The 12,432-nt window shown below is 39.8% G+C and overlaps 1 protein-coding gene across 7 annotated transcripts in view; it reads left to right on the top strand.

Moving 5' to 3' along the window:
• Positions 1-12,432, top strand: part of astn2 (astrotactin 2) — a 1,590,397-nt gene that overhangs the window by 580,421 nt on the left and 997,544 nt on the right. The window lies entirely within an intron of this gene.

Raw genomic sequence — 12,432 nt, 5'->3', positions numbered from 1 at the left:
GTGCACAATTCTGGTTGCCTTTCTATAGGAAGGATGTTGTTAAACTTGAAGGGGTGCAGAAAAAATTGTCAAAGATGTTGCTGGGTTGGAGGGTTTGAGTTATAGGAGAGGTTGGTTAGGCTGGGATATATTTCCCTGGAGCATTAGAGGCTGGGGGGGGGGGGGGGGGGGGGGGGGGCGGTGACCTTATCAAGATTCCCAGCAACACATTTTCAGCTCTTTCTAAATGAATGTAAATCATTTATTGTGGAAGGTTCCTTAAAAATAAGAAAAATAATTTTTTAAAAATACATAAACCAAGATTAAAACAAATACAGATTTGACAAAAGAATAGTTGTAAGGAGAAAGTATCAATGCATCACTGAGGAACTATTGCTTCAGATCTTTGTTGTTGAAGTGAAGGAAATAGTCCTTGATCTAGCAAGTGTGATGATTGTTGGAGTTGAATAGTTGTTTTCTTCGATAGATGGTCTCAACAGAACTGCAGATCTTGGGAGATAGGGAAGATTCCTGGGTTTTGACTCTGTAGATGTAGCAGTTTCACTGCCCAGTTACACTGCTGCAGTCATTAACTGCTTTGGGAGATGTCCTATCTCCCTCATTCTCTTTCTCTGTTTCACCCTCCGCAATCCCCACCCCTCTACTACATCTCTCTGTTTAGACATTTGCTTGGCTTTTTGTTTAATCCTTAGCTGGTAGGCTAGGATTACCACTGTGATCCATGCAGAGAACTAAGTCATGTTCCATTTAATGTATAGACACTTCAAAAACTGCACTTGTGGTTCTGTGCTTGTATTTTGGACAATGCATAATTTGCATTCTCACAATGAGCCTTCAATGAAACTTCATTATCTCCTTGATGAGATCACAGAGAAGTATAATTAAGGAATGTCTTTTATTCTCTCTGAAGTAGAAATTTAGTTTGAAATCCAAAACTCTGTCTGGCCTGAAGCAATTTAAAAGCTGTCTTTTCCAAGGCCAGTGTTTCTAAAAAATACTGGATCATAACTCCACAGTTGTGACAAGAGCCATCAGATGATACTGATAGGTTTTGACAAATAGAGGTGGGAGGGTGCTTGTGTGAAGCATAATGCTGGCATAGTCTACAACATTCTTGGCCACATTGTGTTGCTGAAGAATATTTGCTGAGGCATAAATAACATTATCTTTATTTAAGAAACACAGCATTGTGGCTTCATCTTGCTGTTAGATTGGAAGTGGGAGCAATTTCCTGTGATGATCAATCACTTATCACATGGACTAGACATAAATCTAGATAGTCATTTTTTTAATACCTTTGTGGGATGTTGCTGAAGGTGACTAGGGCAGCATTTATTACCATCCATAATTGTCAAGAGGACAGTTAAGTGACAGCCATAATGTTGTGGGTCTGGAATCACACGTAGGCCATACCAAGCAAAGATGGCAGATTTCCTTCCATAAAGGAATTTAGGGAACGGGATTTTTTTTTAATGACAATCAACAATCATTTCATGGTTGCCATCCGAAGGGTGAAGGCCAACATAGGGCTGAATGGTCTTTTGCTAGGCTGTAAGCAACATCTTCCAATCCTCATGATGTCCCGGCACAAGCAAATGTAGAATGTTGTGAAGGAGGGTCACTGGACCTGAAACGTCAACTTGTTTCCATAGATGCTGCCAGACTTGCTGAGTTTTTCCATCAATTCTTGTTTTTGTGAGGAAGTTGTGTGTTGGCTCAGCTTCTGAGCATGATCCCGCCTCCAAGCCAACTTGCGAGTGACAGAGTCAGTGACGGCAGTGAGCAAATAACGAAGGCCTTATTTGAATGAATAAACTGCCGTTCCTTGTTGATTCTGAGGCATTGATACAAATTTATCTCAAGTGTACTTTATCACAGGGGATGAGAGCAAAGCGAGAGGTCATGGTACCGTGAGATTAGCATGAAATTTTCACATTGAGGATGGAATCGAGCAATTCTCAGGTCTTTCACTAGCAAAGGCTTGCAAGTGCATTCACCTCAGCTCAGGGGTTGCATTGGAGAGTGCACAGTCACACGAGAGAACAAATCAAATTGACCAGCCTAGTGGACATGTGTGTCAGCATACAGTTAAAATCAGATGCTCTGTCCAGTTGCACTGGAGTTCATATCTCCTGCAAAATCCTTTACTTTTTGTTCAGCAAATGGAGAGAATTCTTTTATTCCTCATTGGAAGACAGGAGCTCCTTTTCAATGAATGTGGGCAGAGTTCTTGAGCTGGTAGAGTTCATTGACTCCTCAAGTGGCCTACCGAGCTCTTCCTGGTCCATAAGTCATTCAAATCTTTAAAACTTACACTGAGCTTCTTCTAACCAGTCGATCACCTGCCTTTTTGTTGCTGCAGTAGGGGGGGGGTCCAGACAATGTGGCTCACCATTTGCATGAACATTTAAATTACTCCCAAATTTTAAGTAAATCTTCATATGCTTTCAGCAGGAGCCAATCCAGTGCTGTACTAGAGTCTGAATCACAATCTTTAGAATTTTAATCCTTTCAAGCCGTCTCTTGAAGGATCAGAGTAAGGCAGGCTTTGGAATCAAGGCCAATATATTTAAATAACTTTCATGATAGCATGATTTGTAATCACTCAAAAGTAAAACGTGCAGATTAGTCACTGGCTAAGTATTCCCCAAAATCAGTGTGTACAGCATCAAAGGCACATGTGTCACAATTTTGCAGCATTAGCTAGCGTTGCTTCAGAAGGGTACAAGTGACACTCAATGTTTGAGAAGACAATGCACTTTTAGCACAGCTAATGTTTGAACTCAAAGTTTCCACCATTTGAGTATTCTGTATGTTCCTCAAATATAAACATCAAACATGGAATATATTCCTTATACAAGGCAGTTACTGTCATATTGGTTACCTCAGCAACTGTGCACAAACAGTGGAAGGAAAACTGTGGGCTTCAATAAAAGTTAATTTATTGAACTGTTCTCATTTCAAAGAAGCGATAAAGCATGAAGAATTCAGCTAAAGTGTGAATGTTGAAGAATTTTCATCTTATTTTTGTATCCATTTTTGCAATGTTATGTCTAGCAAATAAAGGTAGAACCTGAACAAGAAAACTTTACTGTAAAGTACTTTGAAGAGTTCAGTGTAATGTTTAATGCAGAAATAATACGAATTCTTGTGAAAAGGAAATCATGTTTAACTAATTTATTGGAGCTCTTTGAGGCTCTTTGAGTTCAGTGTAATGTTTAATGCAGAAATAATATGAATTCTTGTGAAAAGGAAATCATGTTTAACTAATTTATTGGAGCTCTTTGAGGCTGTAGATTTAGGGGATCTCGTGGATGTACTTCCCTTAAATTTCCAGAAGACATCTGAACAATTGTCATATCAAAGCTTACTGCAGAAAATAAAAGCTCATGGTGTAGATTGTAAAATATTGGCATGGCTAGAAGCTTGCTCGAAGGGCTGAGTGGCCTAATCCTACTCCTAATTTGGGACTTCTTCTGTAATTCTACCCTAATGTGGTTTCTTCTCTCTCTGCAACACTCTCTGTATCAAGCCAGTATTTGTGGCTATTGTTTTATTTTTTTGTCATCATAAGGCTAACGTATGTTAAAATCAATAATTTTGACTATTTGGTTTTAAGCTGTTCAGAAGCTAAAATATGAATTACATGTGATTAGGGGGGCAAAGCTCAGGCAAAAATACTTGCTCCAGCGTCTTTAATGGGGCCAGTTGTAATAGTAATGGCTGACACCTAAATGAACAAAGGCATCCTGCGTCCACTAAAGAGGTTGCAAACTACAGATTCAGAGGAGTAGAGAATAAAGAATTCCTTCAGTGTGCAAGCAGGCCAGTTGGTCCATCAAATCCATACTTGCCCTCAGAATAGCATCCCACCCAGATCCACCCCATCCCCATAACTCTGCATTTCCCATGGCTATTCCACCTAGCCTGCATATCCCTGGATACTATGGGCAATTTTAGGTTGGCCAATCCACCTAACCTGTACCTCTTTGGACTGTGGGAGGAAACCGGAGCACCCGGAGGAAACCCACACAGACACAGGGAGAATGTGCAAATTCCACACGGACAATTACTTGAAGATGGATTTGAACCTAGATCTGTGAGGTAGCAGTGCTAACCATTGAACAAATATGCTGCCCCCCAAGTACCATTGAGCGATCACAGTGGTTGCACAGGATCAGTAACTCATGGATTTGGGAATCAAAGTCTTTGAAAGATTAACATATAAAGATTCTTTTTGACTGTTTTTTGATAGATCTTTGTAGTTTTCCCTTGTTGACAAAACATTGTTCAAAACTATTGAATTATTTATTTTGCTGTCTCTTATATCATATGCATACTTTTTTCCCACCAAGATTCGGCATGGCAGCACTGGGAAATGGGACGCATTTCCCAATTTGCACCTCGAAAATATTGAATGATTGTCGATTAGTGTTAACCCCACACATGGCTTTTGCTGTGCTGGCTTCTAATATCTGATAGGAATTAGATTGAAGCTGTCTAAACTCACTATGAGCTATCATAGAGTTGTCAGAGAGGGGGAGCTTTGTCTCATCCACCCATACTACTTTCAAAACCACGTCTTTCTGTGTGAGGCAGCAGCATTGTAACACAGTGTTCCACTTACTTGCTTTAATATAATGTCTTGTGATACTTGGAGGAATAAACAGCAGTGACATACAGACAAGGGGAAGCATCCATTTCTTTTCAACACTAAATACCATTATCGTGTCTCTTGAATGTTTGCTTCACATTAATAATTCACAGCAGACTATTAATTATTAACTTTATATTTTTTCTGCATTCTGCTGCTGTACTGCTTTAAATAGCCACAGTTATAATTTTCCAGCACAGCACCATAACCATTTGTTCAGATGAGTGAGCACTTCCAAAGTTCAGTGTGTCATAAAGTAAATTAATGTTGCAATATAATAAACCATCATCAACTGTGTTTTGTTAACAGCAGAATATATTTTAAATTCAAAACTGTGTAGCTATAAACCTAACCAAATTTCAGTGCAGGCTTTTCAATTTCCAAACTTACATGAATTGTTCTTCACCTTCCAACAAGGAATTACTTTCTTCAGCTCAGTTATAGGTCATAGCAATAATAAAGAGCACGACAAAGTCCGACTTTAGTCTCCAATCCGGTTCTTTCCACTTCAGTCTTTCTGTTCATTGTTAGCACTTCATTCTTACTTCTCATCAGCTCCATATATATTGGATTTACTGGGGAAGTAATGGTGTGTTTAATGCACACCTCACTATTCATGTTTAACAAGCCCAATGGTTAGTGGAGAGAAAGAGTGACTGCTTGAAATGTGAGTCACCACAGATTGCTGGATGATTTATATTGCTCTGCTGTTGGTCTGGTAAGAATTGGAGCTTACCATTAACAAGACATGGCAGGATGTTGCTACATTTTCAGAAAGGCAACAAATGGAACTTTGGAATCTCACGTCTTCCCGTAATAAATAGTTTCTGGAAAGTTCATTTCTAATTTTTTTTTAAATTTTATGCTCTGTCTCTTATTTCTCACTCTGTAAATTCAAATTTTCTTGTTTTTTTTATTTCTGTCACAAATTAGCTTTGAGTTTCCCATATTTCTTCCTCTACCTTTAAATCTCATTGGTTAAGACAATAGATTATTGGTCGTGGTGGTCACCAAGTTCCCAGATGTTCTATTCTCCTGCTGCCTACTCACACTTCTAGCAATTTGCACCATTAAAGACTTACAAGCTGAAAGGTGTCCAAATAGCCAGGTTACATCATGTGTCGATTGTCCCAGCAAGTTCTGAGCAAGTGTGTCACAGTGCTCTGATGCATTTCCACTGCTAATACAAGACTCATTGCAATTTTGCCAACACTTTTAAAAGATTGTTTTGAGTGGATGTGAAAGACACTATGTGAGATCTCAATAAAGGCCACTATTGCTTTTACCCGGACTAAGCAAAACCAAATTAATGTTTTGCACTAATATTGTTATATCTTGGGTGTTAACACAAACTACCTATTCTTTGGCTAAAAATAATGGTTACATCTCAGAAATTGTTTATTGTCTGTGATGTGCAATGGGACATTTGGAGGGTATGAAAGGCATTATATTCCACCATGGCAGATGGTGAAATATGAATTCACTAAAATTCAGTATTAGAAATTTTGCCTAAAGATAACCATGTAACCATTATTGATTGTCATAAAAAACCCATCTGGTTCACTTATGTCCTTTAGGGAAGAAAATCTGCAATCTTACCTGGTCTGGCCTACATGTGACTCCAGACCAACTGCGGTATGATTGACTGTTAACTCCCTGGCAAGATATTCAGTTCATTGGGGCAATAAGAGCTGGCCAAGCCAGTGACACCCTCATCCCATGGATGAATAACAAAAAAAACAGACTATGTTACAAAAATATATAGAACTGGTAAAATACGTGGCTGCCCTCTTTTTGTTTATTCGATTCCCACTGTCTGCCTCGATCACATTTCTCAAGCTGTTCAAGGTCAGCTTAATGAAGCCAGTGCGTCCAAGTGGAGGCAAGGTTGCCAGAGCCTTATCTTTTTCCTAATCCAGAGGGAGTTTTTTTTCACAGCTTCTGACCACATCCCTGCTCCTCAGACCCTTATACTAATCCCTGAGATTTTGAGCCTCAAGGCTTCAGAAGGTTCTAAGTGATGATCATTTCATTCTGATTTTGGAAATCTTTCCTAGCAGTATCTGCACTTCAATTCTGTCAAAAACTGAGCAGCACTGTTTCTTTATAAAAAAAAGAATGCATACACCTGGAAGTACTTGATCCTATTATTTCTTGCTTTTTCACACTTTCTGAACATTGAAATGTCAGAATAAATTACTGCAGATGCTGGAGTTTGTACTGGAAACAACAAATGCTGGAGATCACAGCAGGTCAGACAGCATCCATGGAGAGACAGCAAGAAACGTTAACTTGTTGTCTTTTTCCATGGTTGCTGTCTGACCTACTGTGATCCCCAGCATTTGTTGTTTCCATAACAACTGAAATGTGTGCTGCAATGTCACAGGTTGCTCAGGTCCCTTCTCAGCACCCAAGTTTGATGCTGGCCAACAATACCAAGTTCACTTTGAGAGTGGTGATTCACGAGGCTAGTGAACATTTGCCAAATGTTCCTGTTCCCTCAGTTCATTCATTGACTAATTTTTAAACTTGAGCCTGGCCTGACAGAGAGAAAGTAATCATATCTTTGCTAAGTTTGTGTGTAGGTGAAGCTTGAGATGAATTAGTTTATTTTGATGGAGTCAGTGGGTGGATGAATATGTTTAACCTTTCAAATATTAAAATAAAAGAAATCTGTTCAGCTTCTTATTTAAATTAGTTGAGAACCAACACATTTAACAGTACTTAAAGAAAAACTGTCTCACACTGTCTCGCACTGGAGATAATCTTTCAGCTGCAACACTGTATCCATTAGCTCTGTCCCTGTGTGATTTCTAATCTACCAGGGATTAATTTATCTCACTGAGCATTGCTTTGGAAGATATAATAAATAGGGACATGTATGAGACGTGCCTGTGAATGGCTTGGTGGTCAAGGCTTTATTGTTTGCTTTTAAGATTAATCAGGCTGGATGGATAGTTAGACAGTTTTTTGTTTGGATTTAATCAATCCACAAGTTATTTACACTGTGGATATCTATCCAAAAACATGTATATGCATCAACATGTAAGCTAGTGGTATGAATGGTATTTTAGGGCATTTGGTCATGTTGAAAATTGAAAAGCTATGCCATTAGGCACCCCTGGATAGAGAAGAATTGTTGGTCTGATGGAAATTAGATGGATCAATCCTGGGTTTGGGAGATTTATAATGAGGTCAAAGGTTTTGGTAGCACTGAAGAGAAGGGAATACTGAGATTTAATGAAACACAGGATGAATTTGTTTCAGAGCAGCATTGCAAGTGAAGAACTAAGGTTCAGAAACACTCAGAAACAAGTTTGAGATTTAGCTTGTGAAATTTGGATCTACAGTGCCAGTGGGCACGGCATTTGGAAGCCAGTGCCCATCTGTTGCCACCACTGGACCTCCAACCACAACCTGCATGGTGCCCCATATTGAGAAGGATATTCAAGCAGACATTCCCTCCAGAGACCAGAACAGTGCTTTGCTGGTGCCACTGGCTTCAACCAGCCAAAGGAATCCCACTTCCAAGCATACAGGTCCCTTGGACAAATGTGCTTGTATGCCACCATAGAGCAGACATTCAGCTGCATGAGGGGTCCAACACTAACAAACTTTCAGCTTCAGGCTGGGTTATTTTTAATAACTTCTGTTTTTTTGTGTGCATTGAGTTGCCTACAGATAACCTCCGGCTGCAACTTCTTCATGTGGACTGAGTTTATCAGCTGCTGGAGGTTGGTGGTGGTCTTGCGTTTGGAGGCCTATCTGTTCGTTCTCAATGTTCTCTCACCTTGATTGTACCATGACTACAGCAATGCCAACTTCTTATGTAACTGGATCCATGGTCATATTTCCAATGGGGCTCCACGTGGAATATCAAAAACCAAACAAGTCCTTCATAATGTCAGTGGTCAGCACGCACAACTGACAATTTAGCATAACTCACTGATGTGGAACATGTAGTACTCTGACAAGAACATGTATGGAATGCCTGCAGAAGGGCTTTTGGCACTGTGAATGGTATTCTAATGTGTACAGAATAAGCCATGTCCCCCAAGTACAGTAGGAGATCGGAAGTCCTGTAGGATTACTAAAATTTTGTCCCATCCAAATCATATTTTAAAGCATTTTGTCCAATATATACAGTTCATGGTGAAAGGAAATCAGCTCCATCATCCTGTGAAGTCTATGAGCTAATGGCTTGTATTTGTAAATTGTAGCCCACGGCTACCCTTTTCAAGGTTACCTCTGTTTACTTCTGCTTCGTAGAGATGACCATGATAAATTTGTAAAAGCCAATGACATGGTCAAGTTTGCTTGTGATCAGTATTCGTATTTGATATAATTGATTGCTACATGCAGAAATGATTACAGATATCTTAGCACGATGCTTTGCAAATGCCTGATTAATACAATTGTCCCTTGAATGGTCTTACATCAATCATGAGTATAGCTCGTGCTCAAACAGAGAACACTTACTCCTCTAAATCTAGGTGTGATGCAGCCTTTTCTTATTTTTATTGTGCATTTGAAGTTTGGATTAGATTAAAGGCATTGCAGATCATGTTTTGTAAAGTGAGTTGCAGCTCAATTTTGTTATTCAAACCTGCCAAACCTTCATGTTTCTTTCTTCCTTACATTGCTTGTCAGACCCATCAGTGCTGAACTTTGAAACATTCCTGTCCAACTCTTGAATTTAAGTCTTCAACTCTCAGTAGAACCATCTGAGCCCTACCTACACAGCGTAGCCATGCCAACCATCATGAGGCACTGTTTCCCATTCAATGTGGGGATAATGTTGTCACCATCCTTATTCCCATCTCCATTTCCACTCCCAATAAAATAATCTATGCCCTGCACGATAGACTCCTCTCCTTAGGCATGAAACTCTCCTGCACCCACTGTCACAATAATTATCTCCTCTGCATCCACGCATGCTGCATTCAATTAGTGGGCGGCATGGTGGCACAGTGGCTTGCACTGCTGCCTCACAGTGCCAGAGACCTGGGTTCAATTCCCGCCTCAGGCGACTCTCTGTGTGGAGTTTGCACATTGTCCCCGTGTCTGCATGGATTTCCTCCGGGTGCTCTGGTTTCCTCCCACAATCCAAAAATGTGCAGTTTAGGTGAATTGGCCATGCTAAATTGCCTGTAGTGTTAGGTGAAGGGGTAAATGATGGGTCTGGGTGGGTTACGCTTCGGCGGGTCGGTGTGGACTTGTTGGGCCGAAGGGCCTGTTTACACACTGTAAGTAATCTAATCTAATCAATTCCTCGAATTGGTTTACCACTCGAGCAGTCACCCCTGAAAACCCATCTTGACTTTTAGTGAACAGACCCTAAGCATCGACGATACCCACCACCCTCTCAACTGTAACACAGCCCTTACTGATCTCTCTGATCACAACCCTGATTGCAACTGATGAGTTGCACTGGTCCAGCAAGATTGACCTTGACCTACTCTCAGACTGTAATGATAGAGAAGCCCTGATTCTGATCATCCCAAACAGCCGATTGACTGAGATCTGACATGTCCTTGTCTGACCATAGTCGTGCCTCTGGCTGATGATATGTCCCTTGACCTGCTTAAGGGCCACTACATTAGTTTGAGGCATGTGCAATGTGTTTATCCCGTAAGCTGCTGGCACATGCAGTCAATGTGGCTTTGATGTAGCATAGTCTATAAAGCAACATGTTCACCCCTTTTGCTGATCATTGCTGGATAAAATAATGAGCTGCCCATCTTTGTGTCCATACTATAAAGCAAGGTAAGACAGAAGGACTATGAGCCTTAAGTTCTAACCAAGGTGGAAAAGTGGAAAAGCCCAAGGCAGAAGTGCTGTGAATATCCAAGTAAGGATGAAGTGAATGAGCATTAGGAACTTAAACAGAAAGCCATGAATGCACTGTGCTTTGATACATGATGTGTGTGCCTGTTCGTGTGTCCAAAGTTGCCTGGCAGCAATATTACAATGTACTGTGCCACTGCGCTGCAAAGTGATCTGGAGAACTATATTCTCGATGAATCAAAAGCATACCATGACAATGTCTTGAAGTTCGTGCATGTCTGATATCAGCTATTGTGAATGGGAGATGCTGGTGGTTGCTGTCGTTGGAGTGTGTCTCAAGCTGTTGGGGATTGCTGGCCAAGATGGAGGCCTGGATGAGCAGCAGCAAGGTGGAATTGTCAGGTGCCCGCTCTGACCTTCATGTCAATAATTATCGTCATCTAGCTTCTCTTGGTTACGTGGGAGAATAGCAAATTGTATAAATGCTTATAAATAAGACCTCTTAATAAAGGAAGGAAGGTAGATTTCCTTTGCTAATGGTCATTAGCAAACCAGATGATTTTTGTTATGACAGTTGTTACATGACTGCTATTAGAACAGTTATTCCTATCCAGATTTTACTGACTTCAGGTCTTATCATAGTGGAGTCATTTGAACTCACAATTCCAGTGCATTTATCTGTCTGGATTACAATCCCAGGGATAATGCCAGTGCCCCACAATGTTTTGACTGAATAAGAGTGAGATGCACAACCAAAAATAATCTTCAAAAGGGAATTGAATAAAAAGGAGAGATTTTTCAGGCAATTGCAAAAGATCAGGGCGTAACATTAGTTGTACAGCTCTTTCAAAAACTGGATTAGGAACCAAATGTCTTCTCTGCTGAAGGATTCTCTGATTCCATTCATACAAAGGTTCACATATGAATCACAGAGTTTTAAACATTCGTTACCTTGACTGTAGCTTGAACTATTAAGGTCAATACATTCAAATTCCATTTTAAGTAATAAATTGACATACATGTTTGCTTATAAAGGCACACTTGATATAGGATATGTGACTTGAGTTGATAACTGAGGCCATGCTTCTCCACATCTCCTGCCTTCAACGTCACAGAATCCAAAAACTATGGGAGTTGGTAATATCGACAAAATTAAATTATTCCTGACTGATCCGGCATTCTAAGCATAAACAAGAGTTCAATTACATTTTATGCACCTGCCCCCTTCCACAGGGAGAAATGTTTGAGTCATGATTGAGACTATTAAACGTCTGAAACCATCATGATTTAGAAAATAAAAATAAATTCTGATTCATGCACCTTGAGAAGTGATGTCTGGCACCCAGTGCCAAAGGCATTAATTTGAGTTGCTATACCCAGAAATGGTACCCAAATCATATTATTTCTCACTCTTGACAGATTTGCTCGGAAATAACAGCAAGAGCTATTGAATAAATGCCGTGTTCAGTCTTGGCTGTGGAAGAAATAAATATTGCTGGGAGCAAAAATGAAATGACTCTCCTGAGAGATGGAGATGAGTGTTTTTTCTGCAGGCATTGATCATGTGAATGATCAATGAGACTGTGTAGACACCTGATCTCTTGGCTCTTTGTTTTCCCTATCACTATACTTATATTCAGAGTTTGTAGTCATTCAGTAACTGAGAAGAATATTTGGAGGTGATTTTAAGCTGCAAACTTGGGTGGGTTTGGATCTGCATTGGGTAGGAAATCAAAATGTAAAAAGTCTGAAATGCAAACTCAGCCTGATCAGATAATTTACCAAGGCTCTGACTAAAAATAAAAAAAAAGTTAGCTTATTCAATGTAAAACTGGTGAATAAAAGATATTCACGGCAAACCAAATGTGTTGCAATAATGTACACCATACTGTTTTTCTCAATATATCAGAGCACAACAAATACTTAATCGATAAAATTGAACATTAAATTAGTCATAAATTCTGCACATGGTGGAAGATTTTGTAAAATTT

Source organism: Chiloscyllium plagiosum, unplaced genomic scaffold (assembly GCF_037043375.1).
Source record: "Chiloscyllium plagiosum isolate Xiang-an unplaced genomic scaffold, Cpla_swu_hap1 HiC_scaffold_21, whole genome shotgun sequence".
NCBI lineage: Eukaryota > Metazoa > Chordata > Chondrichthyes > Orectolobiformes > Hemiscylliidae > Chiloscyllium > Chiloscyllium plagiosum.
The sequence above is the reverse complement of the archived record's forward strand: the minus strand, read 5'-3'. Positions and strand labels throughout refer to the sequence as shown.